This window comes from Pinus tabuliformis, chromosome 2_1, assembly GCF_031772625.1.
Source record: "Pinus tabuliformis cultivar Carrire ecotype Pingquan chromosome 2_1, CPIR1, whole genome shotgun sequence".
Lineage (NCBI taxonomy): Eukaryota > Viridiplantae > Streptophyta > Pinopsida > Pinales > Pinaceae > Pinus > Pinus tabuliformis.
In genome coordinates this window covers 45,846,889-45,856,241 of record NC_142299.1, presented here as the reverse complement: position 1 = coordinate 45,856,241, position 9,353 = coordinate 45,846,889, and positions in this window count along the sequence as shown.

Genomic DNA, 9,353 nt, shown 5'->3' with positions numbered 1-9,353 from the left:
TCTCAATGGAATATTTCAGTATCTTCTTCACATATCTGAGAATCTGCATATCTTAGAATAATTTGATCCCCTCCCCGCATACCTTAGTGTTAGAGCTACTAAACCTAAGGAGGAAAAGGTTACTGTCATAAGTGACTGTCTATCCTCATCTCATTAAACATCTTTGGCCCCATAGTGTGAGGCGGGAGAAGCTACACATCTATCTGTTGAATTGTCACATCCTCCCACCCCACCTACTCTTAATCTTTACACAGATTTGGCTGAGAAGACTATTGTTTGTCACGTGGATTTAGTTCCACAACCTCTGTCCCCGCATTCTATTGATCCTCCGTATTATACTGTGTTGTGTTCTCTCATTCCACACTCCACACTTGTTGTTCACAAGGTTCAAGTTGTCGACAGAGTTGGTGTTGAACAACCAACCTGCGTTATCATTTATGATGAGTATGTGTGGGAATATGAATAAGAACTTGCGATGAATGATGACCTCCTTCTGTCTGCACCTTATCTGCTTTTTCCTAACATCTTTGGTGATGCTACCATTATAGATTATCCGTGTGAAAATACACTTCCAGATGCATCTACCTCCGATAATTCACAGAATACATCAGATGTCAGCTTGTCATTGCTTAGTGCAGAGGACACATATGTCTTTGAGAATCCACGCAATACTTCATCTGCCATTTCCGAAAATGTAGAGAGTGAACATTCTTGCTTCACATCAACCCCTCCGTACGATTCATCAAACCATTAGGATGTCAATGAACAAATTGAATTTTTTGATCGTGGTTGTCGTGATCTCTTTTATCCTTCATTTGATCAAAATGATGATTCATTCACTGTTGATCTTTCTAAACCACCTGTCTTAAATGATCAACCTGTTGATGAATTGGAAACCCCACAAGTTGTCTAGGCACTTCAGCTTGAGTTGGTGGTTATGTTAGGCCCTCTATGTGTTGAGGTCGATTCCACTCTAGATCATCAATATGTTTAAACACCCAAGGCTCCTTATCACTCACCTATTTACATTGAAGATCAATCTAGTTCACAGAATCCAAATCCTCCACCTGAATAACATGATCCCATCACACATGCATTGGAGGAATCATACACATTGAGCACTCTTGCTAAGCGCAAGCTGTCTTTCTTTCTCATGTTTGCTCATTTGTCGCGATCAAAAGAGTGTACATGTTTGTCATCTGCATGCAGTGTGAAGCATGACCATGGTATGTCCGCATAATGCTTGTCTTGTGATTTTATTATTTTCTTTTTGTGGATATTTTTAAACTCGGAGCATGTTGGTCTTCACTATTTATATCATTCATGTTTGCTGGTTTACATGTTTATCATTCTTGTAGACCATGCCCTCACCAACATGGGTCAACCAATGCATCGGTGGCTACATTGGAAATATAACTTCACGTGAGCCGACCCATGCACTATTTAACTTAGGAGTAGGAGTAGTGTTTGCTTTCTTGTTTTGCTTTGTTTGCATGCTTGCTTTGTTTACGTGGCTTGTTTGCTTGCTTTACTTTCATTTACTTATATTTGTTTTCTTGTCTTTCACCCATCGGTTTAGTTTCAAATGAAACCGTGTGTGACTCTCGATACAAGAAAGATAAAGTAAAAGAGGACTCGTACTTCTATCAACACTTGGTTATCTGTTGTCTTCTCTCTCTATGAAGGAACTTGTTGTCTTCAATCAATGATACTCTGATGGAAAATATGTTCTGTTCAAGTGAGTCTTAGCGAAAACATGACGCTTGCACTTTAACTAGTACCACCTACTCTAATCGGTTCTTTTAGGTTAACCCTTGTCGAATCAGTCAAGTAGAGTAAGGTGAGGGGGGAAACTTTAACAAGTAGTGTCAGAGGTATATATAAAATACTTCTCTGAAGGGAAAACCTCTTCTTCTCTCAATAAGTTAGGATCCCTCTTCCACCTCTGAAATAAATAAGTGCCTATGCACAATTCTTTGAAAAAAATAAATGAAAATAAATAACACGAAAGAAGAGAAAGGCTTCCTGCGCAGAGAGGTGATGCAAGTAACTCCGCCAGGGTACTCACCAGGCTCGAGCGAGCGGAACGATGCTTGTATCCTTACATGACTCCGTCGAGGTACTGTCCAGGCCTGTTGGCAGTGGAGCAACACTAGAGATGAAACTAAGACTCTTACCTCTTTATTACTTGTGTACCAATATACCCCTTATCCCCAATCAAAACAACTGACTTGACTTGGCTTGGAATGTGTGCTCACTAGTCAAGAGAATGGTAAGGGACTATATCTTTAACTCAAGCTTAGTGTTGAAGCCATGATGATCGAAGAATCGAACAATACTTCCGGAGGAGTTAGGCTCACTTTTCACGAACAAAGGTCCATACAGAGAGTTGTAGTTCTACTAGTGTGTCACCAATGTTGTAGAGGCTACAACCACCCTCCAAAATTTTGCCTTCGCTTCGTTTGGAGCCTCCCTCCTTGAAATTAATGCAATTATCCTACACTAATCAGGTACTTGTGCTTATTTGAGTTCATCTGTCGTTTTACTGCTTGTGGACAAATCACTTGTCCCATCGGTCAACCATAAGCACACCCAACACTCCACGTTTCCTTGCGCAGATGCGATCCATTGGATTATCTCGCACACTGATCCCGAGACAATGATATTGAGAAGTGCCAGTGGAGCAAGGCTTACTTCCTTCGGGACGAAGGATTATCTAGAGATATATCATTTTCCATAGCCAGTGAACAGGATGGATGCACAGTTCTACACTCCCAACGGCAGCACAAACACAAGAGATATCTTGAAGCATTAGGTAAAGGAGCTGACAAAGTTCAGGATGGCACCCAACCAAATATACAGGACTAAAACATTCAAGAAGGCATATCAGTTCTTGGTCATCTTCGCATGCCACTTGTAGGGCCAAGGGAGCATAGAACCCTTCCCGCGGAGTTGGGTTGCTATGTTGGAACAACTAGAAAATGAAGCAAATTCATTCAATTGGTCCAACACGCTGGCTTTCTAATTGAAAGTGCATCTGTCCAATGCTCGGAGTCTGGCCAAGGATCAACAAGAAAAACTCTTCATGTCTGCATACCTGCTCAATGCAATTTGTGCCCGTCAACAGTTTCATGGCATAGGTTAGGCATGGACACCTTCAGAAAGTTCTATGAACATATATTGCAAGGCTCTCTCAAATTGCAGTTATTGAGGAGTCATGGCTAGAATAAGTGACCGTTTCGTCGCCCCTCTGTACACGATGATCTTTGAAAAAGATCCACCCTGCATGTCCTAGGCAGCAATGGAGGCGTTGCTAAACATTATAGATTGGTAAGCCTCACCCGAGGGAACCTTCATCGAGATGTACAACACAAAGAAAGCTTTGCATGTGTTTTCGAGGTTCACCACAGACAAGTTGATCATGCAGGAGGTTTCATAGCACATCTCGATAGGGTTGTTAGCTGGATTACACAAGTAGAATAAGGTACCATGTCTCCCACTTCCTATGCGAATTGGGTTGTACGCAGTCAGGAGTATGAAGGAAGTAGATGCCAAGGTGGAAGACTTCAAGAAGTTTAAGTTCGACACCAGGAGTTTCAACTTGTATGAACCACATGGTTTATGTAGGTACCACTACCCTTGGATCCCCAAGGCGTGTCATTGGCCAGAGGAAGACCCATGGATATATTGTTACAACTCCTCTAGGCTCAATGAACCGATCAACATTATAATGGAGTGGCTAGCAGCACCATAAGGAGCAGCAACAACAACAGAAGTAAGCAGCAAACATGTGCAAGAAAAAAGAAAGGAAAATTGTTGAAGGCATGGAGACGGAACAAATCTACAAGTTTAAGGAAGACCCACCTGTGTAAAAGGTAGCTTTGGAGATAGATGCGAAGAGGTGACAACGCAACAGGAGGATTGCGCAAAGAAAGAAATAGAAGCAAAGGTTGGAAGATACTGAGAGGATGTTGTAGGAAGTCTAAGAGAAGCTCAGGGAAGAACAAAAGTTGCACATAAGAGAGAAGGAAATGCAACATGAGCATGAACAGGAACATGAACAGGTGAAAGTGCAAGGCACGCAAATAGCATAAACTACACCAATATAGGTTAAAGACTCTGAACCAACAACAGATGAGGAATAGGGTGAGAAGTCGCACGAACAGAAACTTGCTCTACAAGATGAACATATAATAGAACATATGGACATGGAGGTGGAGCAGCTGAACCAAGATCAAGATACCAACCTCATTCCAATAGCAGCCAAGGTCACTCCACAAGCTTCACCAACTCCAACAGTAGAGCAAGTCCTGAGTGAAAAAGGGGATATCATTCTCCTTGGGGACCATCTGGGAATAAAGATGTACAACATAACGTTTGATGAGTCACAATACAAAGTTGTACAAGCATGTAGAGCACACACCCCAGATGAGCATGCATCACCCGTGTACTTGGAAGAACAGGTGATTGTGTCAGATGTACAGAGACATCCAGTTGCCTCGGTCGATGCTACAAATGCTTATGCCAAATCCACCAACTCGTGTGTTAGGTTATTGATAGCAGAAAATGAGTGCATGGCTAAGGAGTTGCAAGCAACCAAGCAGAGAGAGGAATAATCAATAGGATCCGCTAGAGTAAAGATGAAGATGACCATACTTGCTGAAGTATTGGCTCTTGAGACAGTCATGCGTAGACTGTATGATAGGTTCATCACCGTGCACAAGGTAGTTTTCCACCTACATGGTCATCAGGAGTGCTGCACTAAGATAACGCGAACACTCGCAGACATACTTACTTAGTTGATCATGTACATACATGGAAAATGAGGTACAAGGGAGCCTCGCTTCACTTGCACAAGATGATGAAGCCATAGGTGGAGGTCGATAAAGCACGCATCCATAGTCAGATCCGAAACTATGAGGAACTCTCGTCGCTCAACACTAGTATTGAGGCTTCATATGCACAGTTGTACAAGAGTTTGGATGTCGTGGTGAGGAAGTAGGAAACCCCGTCAATTGGTACGCTCACCGAGGCCAAAGAGAAGAACCAAGTTAGACTGGAGCTCGATGCGTACTTCGATCAGTTGATGCTCACGACCACCCGCGCAAATTTGCAAGTCAGCGCAGATAACATGCAGATGTACATCGTCGATCGGCCCATGCTCAAGACTAAGTTGCGCATGTTATAGGATGAGTTAGACCAAGGTTCCAAATCATTATAACCATAACCAATGGAGGCAAGAGTTCATTTCCATAAAGACTTCATAAAAGAGTACATGGACACCATTACACAGTATCAAGCATGGTATTAGTTCGTCACCAAGGATCATGGAGAGAAGGTTGATGACCTGGTCTTTCCACAGTTGTCCGAGTCTTAGTGTTGTCTTGTCTTGCTGACTCAACCCAATTTTGTCCCACATGGGTATAAGTGGAAAATGTATCATTTTGTAAACATGATGTAAAGTGAAATTCCAAGTGTTATTAGTGGAATACAAATAGTCATATGTAATGTAAAGAGTCATAAGGGTAGTCCAAGAGTCACAAAGGGGAATTTCAAGGGTCACTCCACGCTTTGTTATAAATATAACCTCATAACTCATAGAACAAGCTTCTGGGGAGCCAAAATTTTGCTGGGCATTACTTAGAAAGGGCTTGGAGAGTATTGTGACGAGCCTTGGCTTCTCCATAGTGCAGAGCGAGTATGTCTCCTTAGAGGAGCAGGTAGTGTCAACTGTAATGTTCCACTATTGGGGCTAGTGGTTGTCATGGTTGTATGTATGGATGGAACTTTCACTTTATATAATATAACAGATCCAACACGTTTCATGCATATGTAGTTATTGTAGTTCGACTATTCTCGTTACTTTAGCAATGTATGTAGATTTACTTACGCATTGATGTATGGACTATTTTGTATGTTATTTTATGAATCTTATTTAAGTGTGTTGTTGGTTTAAATCATCAGGATTGTCGACTATTCTGCTTTTTAGTTTGTGATGTCATTCAGCTTGTGTGTTCCTTTCATGCTACGTACTATTACAAGCTTCTAAGGGGCACACTTCTTTTCCCCCTCTGTGTGTTAGAACCTCCCCATGCATCTCTCCTTACTTGCTGCCAGGTCAAACACTTGCTTTCAACAAGGATATCTTGCTTAACTCTGCACGTTATCACAGTCAAGGCATAACTTTACTACCCACTGCTGGGATTCCTACTCCAAATGGTCTAAGGTCTAGTTGGGACTTCTCACCTGGGAGATCTCCTGACATGTTGGCGGGTCCAACACCATCGACACCATCCTTAGAGGGCTTAATTGGTCATTTCCATTCCACATCCACACTGATGCATCAGATAAAGTTGTAGGAGCAGCCTTACGACAAGTGGAAGACAAAGTACCCTATGCAATATACTTCACCAGTAAGAAACTTTCTAAAGTTGAGTTGAACTATATAGACACTAAAAAGGAACTTCTAGTTGTGGTGAATTCTCTGAATAAGTTTATTCACTATATCACTGGGTATCAAGTTTTTTTCCACACTGACCATGCAACCATCAAATATTTAGTTAACAAGCTCAATTTCAATGCTATTAGAGGGTTGTTATTATTGCAAAAACTTGATTTGAATGTTGTTGACAAACTAGGAAAGGAGAATGTGGTTGCAGGTTTTATGTCAATATTGACCTTTCCTATAGGAAATGAGGAGATGGTGGATGATCAACTCTCGAATGAACACATATTTTCCATATCAGTGTTATCCCCTTGGTTTTCCGATATAGAAAATTATTTCATTGCAGGGAGGTTCCCTCCTAATCTATCCTCTAGGGAGACAAGCAATATAATTAGAAAAAGTGCCCCTTTCGCTTAGATTGGGGAAAATATCTTTAAGTTGGGACCAGATCATATTTTGAGAAGGTGTGTGAGAGAAGAGGAGATCTTTGACATCCTTTCAACATGTCGTGATGGACCCTATGGTGGGAATTTTGCTGCTAGGAGGACAACCTTCAAACTCCTACAAGTTGGTTACTACTAGCTTACTCTACATCAAGATGCAAGAAAGTACACCACTAGGTGTGATGAGTGCCAAAGGATGGGCAAGCCTACACCCAAGGATGAGATTCCCCTGCAACCTCAAGTGACTCTAGAGTCATTTGAGAAATGGGGCATGGACTTCATTAGGCCCATTGATCCCCCATTAGGAATAATAAGAAGTATATCATTATGTGCACTAATTACCTGACTAAATGGGGTGAAGAAAAGGTAGTAAAGGTATAAACTGAGCACAAGCTGGTTAAATTTCTAAGGGAGAACATCTTCTACAAGTTTTGTTTTTCAAGGGAGTTAGTCATTGATCAAGGGACACAACTCACCTCAAATCTAATTGAAGACATCATGAAGCAGCACCACATCAAGCACATGACATCCACTACCTATCACCCTCGGGAAAATGGGCAAGTGGACGTCACAAATAGAGATTTGGAGAACATTCAAACTAAGCTTGTTAGCAGAATCATAAATGATTGGGCAAACAAACTTATAGAAGCCACTTGGGCCTACAACACCACATGGAAAACCACCACTGGATTTATCCCATTTGAATTAGTCTATGGGAAGAAGTTTCTTCTATCCATTGATTTTGAATACAACGCTTTAAGAATGGTAGTTGAATTGGACCTAGACCTCACTCCAGCACAACAAGAGAGGCTACTCCATCTCAATGGTTTGGATGAGCTCAGATTGTAGGCTCTCATGCACACTGAGGTAGTCCAACTACAGAGGAAAGTTTGGCATGACAAGCACATCAAAGAGAGATCCTTCCAAGTAGGTGATTGGGCCCTTCTGTATGACTCAAGATTCAAATATTTCAAAGGGAAACTAATGACAAGATGGTTGGGTCCCTATTTAGTGGAAAAATGCCATGAGAATGGGTCTGTCCAAATCATAACAATTGATGGGGAAGGTATTCCACTACTTGTCAATGGTTATCGACTAAAATTTTACAAGAAGCCTCTGTCAAAGGAGGAGTTTACCAGTTCAATAAGAAAGGAGTTGAATGTGATTGGGGGCCTTACAACCTTCATTTCATCCAGTTCCTGATAATAATAAAAAAGAGGCCTAGGTGAAATCCTCCATTAGGCACTTGAGACCAGCTCTAGGGTTGAAAACCTCCCTGAGGCAACCCAAGATAGAAAATAAAGATGAGAGAATAAAAATATCCTCATGTGAAAACCTCCATTGAGGCACCTGGGGCAAACCTATAAAACGAAAACCTCTTGAGACAACCTATAGGTCTAAAAAAAAAATAGAGAAAGAAGGAGCACACAAAGGTCAAGTTGTCCTTACATCTGTTCTACTAACATTTTTCTTTTGTAGGGTTCCAGATAGTCAAATGGCCATCATTTGGAGAAACAAAGTCCACATCCCATTTCTCCATCTTCCAACCTAACCCCTGCACTCCCTCCATCATGTCACTCACCTCCCTACCTCCCTACATCCTCGAGCAAGTAACTATGCTCAATTCTGCCTCAATCCTGCAGTGCTACATGATTGACCAGAAATGCTACAAGATAAGGATCTGCTCAGGAAAATGGGTCAAAACCCATGTTTTTCTTTTGACAATGTTAGAAGAGGTTCATCAAACCCCATTTCACCTCTCATCCACTCCATTTAACTAACTTCCTTCTCAAGACTCCACCTCTGATTCATAAAAACAAAAAAAAAAATCCTGCCTTCACCCCTTCAGAGCTTCCATTCCTATTTTTAGGTTCACCCTAATTTATCCAAGCCACTGGATACATTTCATGAAGCAACATAAGGTTTGAATGAGGTTTTGGAGGGAGCTATGTGACTGTTATAAGATAGAAATCAATTTTGTAGGAGCCTACACAAATCCAACAGAACCAGGAATAGAGCATTGTTACAGCTTCAACATGAACACCTAACAATCCCTGAGCATCAAAAAGGCCATCCTTGAGTTTTGATGAAGCAACATCACCTTTGAAGAGGCAATCAAACCACTCCTATAGAGGCAGATTGAGCACTGGAGGGACCTGCATGAAAAGGAAATTGCATCAGTAAAATATCTATCCAAGAGCATCGTCATTTTTTTTTAAATTAAGTGCCTGTGCAAGTGAAAAACATGGGAGATAACAACTTCAGAGAATAGTTTATCGACCATTGGTTCAAAAGCAACATGCATGCATTTACAGTAACTCGACACCATAGGTAGGCTCAGGTATGACACCCCTCAACTCTTTCCTATGCGCATAATGGTTGAAAATGTTTTTAATGAGTGAGAAAAGAGTTTTATGGGCTGGAGGTGGCCAGTAAACTTGGCCACCCTTGACTAGTAAGACTGC